The 14394-nt window shown below is 38.9% G+C and overlaps 1 protein-coding gene across 1 annotated transcript in view; it reads right to left on the bottom strand.

Moving 5' to 3' along the window:
* Positions 1-14394, bottom strand: part of LOC131081067 (vesicular inhibitory amino acid transporter-like) — a 53433-nt gene that overhangs the window by 37895 nt on the left and 1144 nt on the right. The window lies entirely within an intron of this gene.

Below are 14394 nucleotides of genomic sequence, written 5' to 3'. Positions count from 1 at the left end.
AAATGGTCGTGTTGGTATAGCTTGTACAATGTCTATTTGCTTTAGAGTCTATTTTGGCCTTTGGGGAGGAACTGTAAACCAAAAGTTTTTCCTCTCTCTGTCAATCTCTGTGTGTTCTGTTCTTCCCATTCACCTCTTTGCAAGTCTTGTGCACCTACAGCACTCATTGTAAACAGACCTGGCTAAAGGTCTTCAGAGTGAGCTAGGGGTTAGCAATAAGATGTGTCCAGAGATATTTCTAACTTCACAGAATATTGTGTATATTGCATCTTGACACAAAGGTAAAGTTCATTGTGTCATGATACAGAAGTAAAGTTCAGTTGCTCATTTCCTTAAATCTAGTGTAAGTACACTTACACATTTTTAAATCCTTTCCTTACAAAAAAAATGGCTAGGAACTTTTACTTTTAAAGAAGGATCATTATTCCCTTTACAGTACTCTATCTAAAGAAAACTGGATCATACTAAACAAATCCTAGAATGATTCAGTTCATTCAACACATGAAAACAATATGAAAGTTACTTAATAAGTAATATTCTTATATATAACTGGTTTGTGATTGCTCATTTTTTTCCCACTGAGATTTTATTATTTCACAAAATGAGCTGATTTTCTTTTTCCTGAAAAAATTTTATGAGCTGACTCTGATACCTAAAGAGGTTACTGTGGAACAGAGGCTAAAGGAATAAAGTAGGAATTTATTAAAAGGCCTTTAAAGGATACACCTTGGGCAGTAAAAGAGCCCAGCTGCGGCTCGACCCAAGATGGATGACCAGTCACGAGTTTTCATGCTTTTATAAGTTTTGGTCCACTTACATATTGGGGTTAATTGTCCACTTACAGCTTCAGGTAATGAAGTCCCATCCTCCCAGTTTGCTCTCTTCAATTCATTGTTGTTTACACTTTTTGGGCCTGAAGCTGTAACGGTGGCCTTGGTTCTCAGGTGGAATAGGATTCCTTTGTCTAACTAAACTGTGAAGAGAACTTGCTAGCACTTTACATGAAGTTCAGAGTCACACACTAAGGCAGTACAGAATCTGAAAAACATGAAAGCTAAAATGTAAGGCTCTACACAGGCTAATGTAGAGCTGTATTCTGATCCCAGAGTAGAAAAAACTCATTGCTGATTTTTGCTCAAAATATCAGCCCACAAGCATGGTGTGGGCTAGCAGACACCTATTGTTGATCTGCACAGAAATCTGAACACCCTGTTTGGAAGCAGCCCACCCCCACACAGCCAGCCCCCTGTTTCTGTCCTTTTTTCAGTCCTCAGTGGAGCTGTCTTGTGTCTTGGAAACCTATATTTCTTCAACTCGTTTCTTTCTTTGTCAAATAGGAGACCTTCTTGGCATGTTGTGTAAGAGTGTCAGACCATCCCAGAAAGCAGTCAAAAGAAAGTGTAGAGGAGCAAGGGACTGAATTCCTCAGGCCTTCAGTCACCAGAAGAAGAAGTAACTCTCTGTCAAATCGACAGCCAGAAGTCCTGTTTCCAGCATTGTTGCTCTGCTAATTGAGCTTTCAGGCAGGTAAAGGTTCCCAGTCCATCGATGGGCCCCTGAGAGACAGTGAGGCACCACTGCTGCATCTTGAGTTGCTGTATCTTTTTGCATGTGACTAGACTGGTATGGAAAGTGGCTTCCTCTCAGGAAGCAAGTTTACTAGAAAGATTCTGTTCTGTGCTTATGTAGAGAGGTTCTACAAAACAAAACATATGAAGGGGGAAAGGAACACAAACCTTTTCTTGATGCACTGATGCCTCAAAGCTCATGTCTCTGTCTGTCCTTTCTCCTTGCACTCCCTGCAACAAGAGAGGACTTCCACAGCTTTCTGCACATTCTAGTAGTTTTTAGTCTAGAAGTAGAGATCGCAGAGAAGATGATAAAAGAATAAAAGGTGGAGTAGTGTGTCCTGACTCTAGGCTCCAGGTTCAGGACGGTATCAGGGGTGCAAGGGAAGATTGGGAAATGTGTGGGAAGTAGCCTGCAGACAGATTTTTGTACTTGTTGCATGTGTGGGCAGCCACCCACCATGCCTTATGTTATGCATGAACAAAATGACGTTTTTCATTCAGCTCTCACAGGACCCGGGCTTCTTTAAAAGGACTGGGCCACAGCAGGATGCTACATACAGATGGGAGAGGGGCTTCGGGCTTGGTCCTGTGAAACTTATTTTACAAGTGAGAGTAAAGCAGAAAGTTACCATTTGGGATACAAGAAATGTTCTTTCCCTTCTCTAGCCAGCCAAGCCAATTTTCTGCCTGTAATATGGAGGAGAAATAAAGAAGTGATAAAGAACAGGAGGAAGGATAGGAGTGCCTGAGTCACTGAATCACTGAACCATAAAACACGCCAAGTTAAAAGGGGCCCATCAGGATCATCCAGCCCAACTCCTGGTCCCACACAGGACAGCCCAGAAGTCACACTCTGCACCCGAGATCCCTGTCCAAACACTTCTTGAACTCTGTCAGGCTTAGTGCTGTGACCACTTCCCTGGGGACCCTTTTCCAGTGCCCAAACACCCTCTGGGCAAAGAACCTTTTCCTGATATCCAACCTAAACCTCTCCTGACCCAAGCTCAGGCCATTCCCTCTAGACCTGTCACTGGGCACCACAGAGAAGAGATCAGTGTCTGTCCCTCCTCTTCCCCACGGCAGAAAGTTGTAACTACAATAAAGTCTCCTCTCAGTCTCCTCTACTCCAAGCTGAATAGACCAAGGAAAAAGATATAAAGAATATATAAAGAGGACTCTTTACATCAGGACAAACCAGAATAAATCAGGACAAGTGGAATCAGTGTAGTTGCAGATACTACAATAGATATTTTTCTCATGGAACCAGATCCACAAGGCTCTTAACACAGCATGAGGTGGGCAAAGGTCTAGGAAATGTTAATTCCTACTGCAATTATGTGAGTGAGATTCCTCATTTGCTTTATGTAGGCTGCAAAGGGCACACATCATCAAACCAGTATCGCATGCAGCCCTGGTGGCCCATGCTGTAAACTTTCAGCAATGGCAAATATGTATCAATGCTGGCAATGGAGATAGGAACTCTCATGCAATCAGTATCAATACAGTAAGCTAGTCTGTTTGGCATTTCAAAAATACTGGGCATTGTAAACATGGTTGATGTGTCTAATGCTGATAAGATGTGACTGAGAGAAACTAAAGTATTGTGAGCAGCTGTTTCTTCTTTCAGTTCCTTATATAAGTCAGGGATTTTTTTCCACGGATGTTGGAAGGAATGTGTATCTGCTTAAAGCTGAGAACAGCTGGGCATTTTTCCCTCAGGAACCTGATAATGTTGTCTTAGGTTTCATTAGACCAGAAATATCCACACCTAGAGTGAAGTCCTGGAAGGAGGACTTGGATATATTGAAAGTGATAGCTTACTGTGGATCACTTCAAAATCTGGAGGATGAAACTTTACTATCAGTAAACATTAATGCTCGAGTTCCTCTCAGCCACGACTGTGAAGTCACATGAGGTATGATATTCAGAGATGCCCCAGAAATTCAAAGTATGGATATGATTGAAGCTGTGATGTCCCAAAAATATTCTTGCTAGGGCAGCCATTGGAACAGATCCAGGAGAACACTGTAAATGAAGGCATGGATCTGTGTGTTGCCTTGTTCAAATGGCACAATCTAGTTACGAAGTACACCAGCACTCAGTCAAGAACTTTTGGGAAGTACCAACAGCAGACTGTGCCACAGTGGAAGGTGAGGTAGGAGCTCAGTGTGACAGAAACTAAGGTGAAATGCATCAAAAAGATGAGGGAATTCGTGTTGCTTGGAAACACAGCTGAGACTGTGCAGAATAATACTTGGTAGTAGACATGAAGCAGTTTTTGCTTGGACCAGTACGGCAACACATTTCCTACATAAACCTCTATAGTTCAAATTATATATTTAAATCATTCAAGTTTAATTCCATGCTTAATATGCTAACTAGAATTAAGAAAAGAGCATTTAAAAGTTTGGAATTGCTAGGCTGGAACAAGAACGATCACTTATTAAGCATATTAATTTTTCTTCATGAGTGATGAATCTTGAAAACCACAGTGATTTGTCAAAATAATTAAATTCCATTTGCTTTTCAGATATAAATGCCTACACAGCTTGCCAAAGTAATCCTTGCTTGCTACTCAGAAGACTAAACTTCCACAAATGTACTTTCTAAACCACTTTTTTTCTTTTTCATTTATGAGGTAAGAGAAAAAAAATCATTATTTTATTCATTCTGATTGCAATCTTCAATGTTGTTCATGCTAATCCTGCCAAAAGAATTTGTTTTTCAGAATCAGGTTCACATGTAGCACAGGGAGAAAAAAGACCCATTTTCTCAACGGTTGACAGTGCTAATTTCATTTTGATTTGCTTTCATCTGTTTTAGCAACAACTCAGGCAACTAACCCAAATATATTTTGATTGAAAAAAAGGCTCAGCTTGGTACTGAAAATTATAAACTCCCAGCATTCACCAAAAAATCTCAAAGTTATAAGAATCCTATGTGGTTTTAACATATTATTTTATTAAATTTTTCTTTATTCTTTCAAATCAAGCACTTAGATCAAGTTTACCTCTGCAATCAATATGCCTGTAAATTGTAATTTTGTTTTAAAGGGAAGCTGATAGTCACAGGAAATCAGTTGCCTCCAGGAAGTGGAACTTCATAGACAAAAAAAAAATGTTGATACTTTGAGTAGGATATGATACTTTGAGTAATGTTGAGGCTGCCTGAGGAGCTCTTACTGAGAGTTAAAGCTAGGATAGGCTGCACTAGATGAGTACAGTACTGGATATTGATATCATTTGGCAAACACATACAATATATTTTGGAATAAACTACTATAGTAGCAAACACATTTGTTTAAAAATGTTTCAAAAATCTCAGCTGTTAAACTGGTTTGCCAAAATTCAGGTCTTTTATTTCTTTCTCTTTTTCCTACCCCTTGCTTATCTCAATCGTGCTGATCTTACCCTTTTTTGTTTATAAGGTCTACCAGGTCTCTCATTAAAGCTGTACTTTTTATTGCATTGCCTTCAATCATCATGGTGGAAAATACCCTCCATGCCAATTAATGTAAAGGGGTTTGTATGTATATTGTTCATGGTCCAGGTCCTTTGGAACAAGGAGCTACATCCATTCCAGCAGGACACAGTGGCAAGAGAAAGAGCACTGCGATTCAAGGACCGACTCATTGTCCCCTGCACCTCAACAACATGGGCCTTCCACCCATGGAAGGGGATTACAACTTGCTCTGAATCCCTGACTTGGTGGTACAAGCCTTCCTGGGACATCCCTGGAGAGCCATAGCAGGCTGAGCCTACCCAGGTCACTTTCCTGCTGCAAGCAGCACTGGAATCCCTATAAACTCCTGTCAGTGTTTGGGAGCAGCATGAGGGGCTCTCCTCTGCAAGCAGAGGAAAACCCAAAGCTGAGACGACACCAAGGCAGGGAAACAGCTGCCCTGATGAAAAGAGCCAAGTACCTGAATGAGAAAAGCAGATTAGGTCTGGTGACTAGAACAATGGTTGGACATGGCCCAGTGATTGCTAGTCCAGTCTACAGTGCTCAGACAGGTCAGGGAGCAGGTCACAAAGTCAGGTGTGTACACTGGAGGCAGAATGAGGGGAGGCATGAACAACCATACTTGCAGCATGACTCAGGCACAGAACCAGGATGACAGCCTGAGCTGATGTCCTGGACTGGAGAATAAGGGGAAGGCTCTCCAAAGCAGCTTCTCATACATGTCCTCAAAGCCCATAATGTACCATAGCTGGTTTTGAGTCCAGGCAGACAGACACTTAGGATGGGGGAGAATTCATGCTGGTAATTCCCAGCTGTCCTGGAAATTACTGATTTAGTTCATTTTGGAGTATGTACCCATTTTATCTTAACCTGAAGATTAGGAAACTGAACTGATGTGGCAGAGTTCTCTATGTATGCATATTTTGGATTTATGCATATCCTACAGGACATCCTAAACATTACTACAGTATCCTCTGCCATAGCAGTAAGGGAGCAGTAATCTCGTATAGATTTGAGGTAGAATTTAATTTATGTTTTAACGTATTCAATTGGGGTTTTTTTGTTTATATATCTTTAATACTCTGAGCTGGGAGATTCCTAAAATATTTTTCATAAACAATAGATTAACCTTGATAAGTCCCTAGTGTGATTTTCTTAAACTTATAGTAGAATAAAATCAAAATATGGAGCTAGGAGACTACTGCTTATACTAATTTATCAGCTTTCTAAGTCTGAAATGACAAGTAATTTTCAAACAACTTCAAGTTTGTTTTAAAATTTTGTGTAGGTAGATTTGAAACAATGGTATTACAAAAAATTTAATTGTGTGGGGAGTGTTTATGAGATATATATATCATTAGTTTACATAGATTAATGGATGCCTTTCATTAAAAAGTAGTCTTTAATATCCAGCAAGTGAGTTTGTGTATATATATATATATGTATATCAGCAGAAAATTAAAACCATATATACCAACTTTTAGAAGCATATAATGTGTACATATAAATATATGTACACATTCGATATTGTTATTTTAATGTTATATTTAATGTTATTAAAGCATAATGCATGGTTTTAATATTCATTTCATATGTATTTTAAGACTTCATTGAGTTCAATATTCCAAACACAGCAAACAGTTTACGCCAAATACCTCATTATCCATTTGTAAAAACAAGTATCTTATAACTGCAGTAATTGGATAAGAAGATGTAAAATACAAGTTTGAAAACTAGCTATAAAGGGAATGGCTTGCAATACATTACCTAAAATATGCCAAGGATAAGTATTTTTTCTAGCTCTTTCAATTTATGAGAATCTACTTATTTTCTTATAAGATCATTGACAATTTATGAAGGAGTGACTCATATTCTTGGAGCAACAGCAAACATGCCATACACATGTCACAGGCAGAAATGTTGGCTGGATGAGGTGTTCAGAGGTCCTTTAGTCCATTTTGCTACTGGATACCACTTGGTTGCCAAGGCATCAATTATGACATTTTGAGCCTGGCAGTCCAGCTAATTCTCAGCCCATCTAACAGTTGGTTCATCCAGCTCATGTGTCTTCAGGTTCCCAGAGGGTTCCCTGCAGGAGATGATGTCAAAAGTCTTACTAAAGGAAGGTATATTACATCCAACAACAAAAAAAAAACCCAGAAAAGAAGGGTAAAAAGTACCTCAGTTGCCCAGTTGCATACCAGTCATATTTTATTGTGTTTCTCTCATAGATGTCAAACTATTACTTCCTTTTTGTAAACAATAAAGTCAGTGCCTAAAAGTGAAACAAATGTGTGCACAAATGAACTCTCCACAAACCAACTGTACATGGCAGAGAAATCAAGTAACGCTGTCTCAACATAACCTGATAACTTGATAACCTGAAAAGACAACAAAAAAACCATTTCTCATATAAAATGTGCAAAACTCTATTGTCTAGGGTAAGTGAAAATCAATTTGTTTTGTTATTTCTGTAATGAATAAGCAGATTTCAGAGCAAGTTCTAAAAGCCTACAACATCGGACCGAGGAGAAGAGCCTTCTGTTCTTCAGACCACCAAGTTACCAGCCTCATATAAATTGAATCAAATAATGTATCTTGTTTATTGCAGCCAAGATGTCAAGCTAAAGCTTAATGAGAGGTATCTGAAAAATATTCTGTTTCTTGTCTACAAATATACAACAAGATCAACTGTTTCATTAGCAGTTACTTTCCATGTGCCTCTTTCTTCCTATGTTTTATTGGTTCTGTGCAGAAGTGGTATTATTTTGGATGCCTAGAACAGTATTTGCATTGTGTACATAGTTCTGCAGGCTAACTGATGGGCAGGTATACCCTGAATGAAAGCTTATAGAGCTCATGACACAGATGAATTTTATTTGACTAAAATAATCATTCAGACAACAGTAATACAGTGAGCCTAGCAATAAAGATTGTGCAGCTGGATATTTATTTAAATGAAAGATGATTGTCTAATATGGCCATTTAATTTTTTTTTCAAAAATATGATTTCATAGAATAAACAACTTCCTGATGGCACCAAGCCACAATTTCTCTCTGAGGATCTACATGCACATTAGAAACATCCCTTAATTTTATACTTTAAACTTGATAAATGGAAGGTATTCTATCAGTACAGAAGTTGACCCTTAGACAGATGTTTTTGTAGATGTACTCAAGGGCATTTGCTAAATAGCACATGATATACTCTTCTCTCAAAGAAGATATTGCATTCAAAATTCTTCCTTTTATATATTTTCAGTTTCTAGATTTTCCCTTTTTTTTTCTTTTAGAAAACCTAAACTCAAGTGAGTCATAAAAATCTACTCTGCAACTACTTCCAAGAATCCAATTTTAAGGATGCAGATGAAATCTGGAGGCTTCTTTATTGATTGGAAAATTATGCTAGAGATTAAAGGAAGAAGTTAACTTTTTGATCATGTATACAAACATGTAATTTGACAAAAGCGTGACCTTCACTGCTCCTTTACAAAATTCTCCAGGTTTTCCTGATGAACAAAGTGTACCAATTGACTTTTTATCAAAATAAGGAAGAATACACTAACCATCTGTCACTTTGCAGAGCAGCTGCATGGAAGAAATCTTTAATGAAGATCTCTTGCTTGGCCCTTTCTGTTTTGGAGTAAATCAGCTAAGAAAAACTCAACAGTAGTTCAAGAGATCCAATATTTCCTTCCTTTCTGAGTTTCTGCCTTCCTTCTTCCTGCCTTCCTTTTCCTTTCTTTCTTTTCTGATAATTTCCGTTCTAGTCAGTCACAAGCTTCTCTATTCTAAGACACAACCATCATCAGGGGGATTGTGCTGACTTTTGGATAGTCCTGTATGGTTATCTCCTAAGGGTCATGATGATTTCTGGTCTTGTAAAATGTAGAAACATTGATAACACATTTTTCTTTCATAAATTAAGGCATCAGTCTCCAACAGGAATGACAAACTTTTTTTAGCAAAGTATCAGGAAATGAAGAAAACATAATAAAACTTAAGTAGAGAAGCCAAAACCTTGGATTTTACCAGATAAAGTAATATGGTCTTCAAATCTACAGGAGATCAACAGGAACAGCAAAACAATTTCAAAAACAAGCTGAAGAGTTTACCAAATTTTTTTTGGAAGATAGAATCTTTCCACTAAGAAAGAAGGAAATCTAATGCCTGTATGTTTGAGGATATAAAATAGTAATCATGTAGTGAACTGATCCTTGTTCTCAGATTACTGTACCAACCTGCTTTTGCTAGTCTCTGGGTGTGATGTCATTGCAAAGAGGAATATCACCTAAGCAACCCTATAATGCTAAAAAGCTTATAGCTGAACTGTGTAGAAGGAAACAGATGGGGCAGTATCTGGAAATTTTATTTGTCAGATATCGCCCATCTGTTTCTCTCCCTATCTGCATGTTTTGCAGTAATATCCATTTTTAGGAAGGCAACAGAATTGGTTCAATCTCCTGCTTTATTATTATTTTTTAATTTTTATTTTTTATGATTCATTAATGGCTGGCAGGGAAACATAAAACCCACACTGTGGGTTTTAGTGTGATTCAGCCAAATCATTTTCATTTGCATTCCATGAGAGGCAAAGTTATACTTCAGAGCAAAATTAGTAGATGTTAACTTTTCTTATTAATTTAATCTAACAATTTTGACAGTTTCTCACATACAACAGACCTCCTAAATAAATGAATGGTACAAAGTATTTTAAAATGCATTCTAAAACTGAAACAATTATGTGTCATTTCAGAGCAAGTTCTAGTTTATTTTTAATGAGTAGCTACTAAAATCAGTAAGTCTTTTTTGGCAGCCATCTGATTCTCTGAAAATAGAGCCACAAAAGGCTTTGAATCAGGTGTATTATTTATGGAGAGTACATAGAGACTTTGGTGGTAAAAATTAATTTTGGACTGAGAAATTCTATTTGTTTTCTGCTTCATATTTTTAGCTAAACATAAGCTAACATAATGTCAGTGACATTGCTCTTCTATTTTCACAGGATCAAAATTAAAACAAATGCCACTTAAAATAGCAGCATAGGCATAAAAGAACTTATTAGAAGTCAAGACCAGAACAAGGGGCACTTCCAAATGGCCCACAGAATTCAATATCAGGAAAGACCATGACTCCTTTCTGTTCCTTATGTGTAAGTACCAATACAGAGATATTAACAGATGAGCATTCAGCTTTTATAAGAGTTAATGATAAATAATGACAGTAAGTGGGTTGAGTATACTAATCAATCTGACTAATTACTGGGGTGGTGAGCAAGGCAAAATGGAGAAGTTGAAACAAAATGAGCTCTATTCTAAAATGAGCTCCATCCTGATGCCATGTGTAGCTCATCAAACTGTAACAACTCTGCTCTTGACTCTAGCTTCCTCACACTGCAGGGACTGCTGTTGCTGTCATGCTCTCTTCACAGTCTTTCTTGCCAAATTATAGTAACCCTCTCTTTATTACCTAGGTCCAGCCCTATCCTATCCTGCCCCTGTTCTTTTGATTATTTTTCCTTTCTTTCCCCCTTAATTTTACAGGATTGCTTTCTGACCTGCAGATATCTGCATCAGCTTTTAAACTGACAATACTTGGTGACCCTGGCAACAGAGGGCTTCACAAGAACAGTTTTCTATCAGTGTTAGATTCGCTCTATTCTTCATGTGTCCTTTGTCTACTTTGATCTTTAATTCTGGTCTCTACTTTGATATTGATTCCTAGTCACATATCTCATTTCTTTATCCCTTGTCTGTCTTTTAACTTGTCTTTTGCCAGCCCCTTCCCTAACAGCTGCTTTGGGCGATCACAAACCTGGCACAAGGACATCCTGGTTCCTCCTGACTTGGGTCCAAATCACAGACCGTGTCTCACCTTGCCTCTAAAATGGGTGAATTCTTTGATTCTTGTGGTTCACATCCTTCAACTCATTCTAAGTGCTATATTTGTGTCTTCCCTTTGTCCTTTAAAGCTTGTTTTTAATGTTTATTTTCTTTATCCTTTGATTGCAGTCCACTTAAGAACACAGGACAGGGTTGTGCAGGTTATCAAATCCATTCCTCCTGCTTTTTGCAGGCAAGTTTGTCATGGAATTACTTTCATAAATCTGCCAAGGTCTCCTTTTAAATTGATTATTTTTTCCCCTCTGCTCTCCTAACAGGAGCTGTTTCCACACCTTATGATTAGAAACTATCTTCCATTTTCTAGCCTATAATGATCCATATCTTGCTTATGCTCTTTTCCTTTTATGACAATTGCGTCCATTAACATCCCCGTTCCACTTAGAAATGTCTCACATCTTATTTTCCTAGGTTAAACAAATCAAAACCTTCTAATCTGTCTCAGATAAGCTCTCCCTTCCCCAGAGGCCTCTGCTCTGTTTAAGTCTGAATAAATTCTTCTTGAACATGCATGATGTTAATTCCCTGTGATATCCTAGGTGGGATGCAACAGTATTAATTTTCATATCTTCACTGGAAATATCTTCCCTCATGCTAGGCTTTATGTATCCTAGGCTTCACTTGCTTATTTCATAGCTGCATCATTCTGGTGACTCAAAAATGCCTTGTGACTCACTGATTTCCCCCCAGGAGTTTGGGGTTATATTCTTTATTCATCATTCTCATATGAAACTGCTACTGATAACCCTTATTGGCATAACCTAGGATCTTACAGCATTTAGGATCTTCTGATTTCTTATGCTTGAATCATTGAGAATAAAAATTGTATAAACTCACAATGTATATCTTTATACATAAATGCAAAAAATCTATGTATATCTTTATACATAAATGCAAAAAATTTACAAAATACGCATTGGTCCCCCCAGTCTTATTTTATCAGCAGAATTAATTTAAAAGTCCCTCTCTTTAATGCAAAGTCATGAAAATATTAAGCCATATTGGTTCCCAGATGAGTCCTTATCTGATTTTACTCACATCCTCCTCTCAGCCCACCAGTTCCATCCTTAATGCCCCTTTAGCAACTGCTTTAGCTGAAAAACAACTTATCTAGGTTGTCATGGCCCTGGGTGCAGCTACAGGCTCTGCTACAGGCTCTGCAGCCTTGTCTCCTCACTCCTATGGGTTTGTCTGCCTGTGCTCAAGGCCACTTCTGACCTGGCATAGCCATGTAACCTTGTGTCAGGCAGTGGTGACAAATTTGATGTAGGAGGAAGCGCTTGGAGAAACTTTGTTGGTTTCTCCCTGCGTTGAAGGAGTGGATGCTGCATTTAAGTTCTAGCCTTGCCCCAGTCCCAGCCTGTTTTACATTGCAGGTACACCTGGGCATCACTTTGCACCTCACTGATCCTAACCCTGATTTGCAGACTTGATCTCAGATCTGTCTCCTGCCTATGAACTTGTCTGGAGACCTGTAATTTTGTTTGATCCTTGTTATTACCCCCAGATCTGTTCCTTCTGCATTCAGAAACTGCAGGAGGACACTGCCCTGCTTACCTCAGAGGTGTCACTTCATCTTCTAGCGTGCTTCTCTTTCTGGAGCAGCCGGCTCTTGCTGCTTCTTGGCATTTTATGGCATGAAATTATTTTCTGTAGTTCAAATGTAAAAAATCATTGAATGAGTCAGCAGGTCTTCCTGGCATCTCTTGCCTCTTGGTGTCCCCAAAGTATTAAAAGTTTGTATCTCTGGTGCACAGTTAGTCAGTATTGGCTCTGACAGGTGATGAGGTACCTGGGTATGCCAGCAGGGCTGCTAAACTGAGACTAGGCTGAATTCTCACAACAAATCCTCACATTAAAGACTACACAGGCCGAACAGCAGGATAAACTGATTCAAATAAAAGCTCAGGTAAATAATCTGTTTATTTAATATTGGTGTAATACTGATATTTGGGGAAGTAGGGACCCTCCCTACAATGAATCTCTTGATATCAAATTCATGGAGATCACAAGTCATGGAAATATTTTAATCAGATCTGATGAGCCCTTCACACAAAGCAGCAGAGGTTCCTGCCTTCAGGTCTCGCTTCCAGTTCCTACAATCTGCTTCTGGAGTATTACCTGAAACTCAACTGCAGCACCAGCAGCTTTTGGAGCCCTGGAAGGAATTTCTCCAACTGGGGCAGTATGCAACTCATGTTAGTATGGCTCTTATGCAGCAGCTGCCACTACGCTTGATCAAATTCAACCAATAATTGTGTCAAACCTATGTTAATGCAATCAGATCCCTAAGTAAGAAACTGGCACTAAATTCTCCAAGGTACTGACATATACTTGGGTTGGAGTTTATCAGTTGTACATAATTCACTAGATTATTCTTCTTGCACATATACACAATTCCTTGTAGTCAAAATTTTTGCATGAAGGGAATTGCAAAGGGAGAAGCAGCCAGAAGAAAGTAGTGGCTCTTACTGCTTGTAGGGAAACACTGAGTAACTAAATATTGATAGTGACAAAACTGTGGATAGAGTCGTAAAGACCATCTCCCTCTCTGTCCTCACAGTTCCCTGATTATCTATACTTCCACAACAAAGCAAATAGCTGACCAGATGAAAATCACCAAGGTAAACCTTGAACCTGGGTTTCTCAGTAAGAAGTACAGAAGACCACACATACACCATTTTTTGGCAAGAGGATGCGATTATTTTCTATTGACTCACAAGTGACCAATGGCTGAGCCATACAAGAGCATTCTTGCTGCTGTCCTGTGTCCTGTGCTGGAGGAGTAGTTTCCCAAAGGCCATGGGAGAAATGAGTGTCCAGTAACAGGACTCCCAGCAGCACAGCTCAGGCTGTTCGGGGAGAAACCTCAGAAGAGAGGCTTTCTGACAGGCTAAGTGCATCAGAAGAGAAAGAATGAGTCTGTTTGGAGCAGGATGACAGGGAGAGAAACAAATTGGCTGTATGGCTGGATGCATCAGTCTATTATGTGGAAAATTCTGTGTTCCTCGAATGTTGGGTTTGGAATGACAGGCAAATTTACCAATGGAAAATGCTGTGACTTGAGAGCTGGAACAGACACTGCACCAAATGCATGCTTATCCTCACTGTTGGCTACAGCAATGAGCACATAGATACCAAAGTATTTATGTTGGGAAATACATGGAATTGCTTAATCTTGATGTCAATTAGAAGGGAAGCTCAATTTGAAGTGCAGTGGTACAAGACTTGTGAAGATGACTATTCAAATCAGAACTGGGCTGCCAGCACAATCTTGGTTTTATGCTACAGGTATACTGTGAATTGAGCCCAGCTCACTCTTTCTAACAGCCCATGACATCCTTTCTCTGTGTGCTTGCACACAGGTTGGGAGCCTCTCCGTTCCACAGCGAAACCTAGTTTTTATGGACTTTTTTAAAGCATTTTTTTTCCAGGAGAACTCTGCGATAGTTTTTAATCTA

The sequence above is a fragment of the Melospiza georgiana genome, chromosome 3 (genome assembly GCF_028018845.1).
Source record: "Melospiza georgiana isolate bMelGeo1 chromosome 3, bMelGeo1.pri, whole genome shotgun sequence".
NCBI lineage: Eukaryota > Metazoa > Chordata > Aves > Passeriformes > Passerellidae > Melospiza > Melospiza georgiana.
Note: the sequence above shows the minus strand (reverse complement) of the source record. Positions and strands in the feature narration are given on the sequence as shown.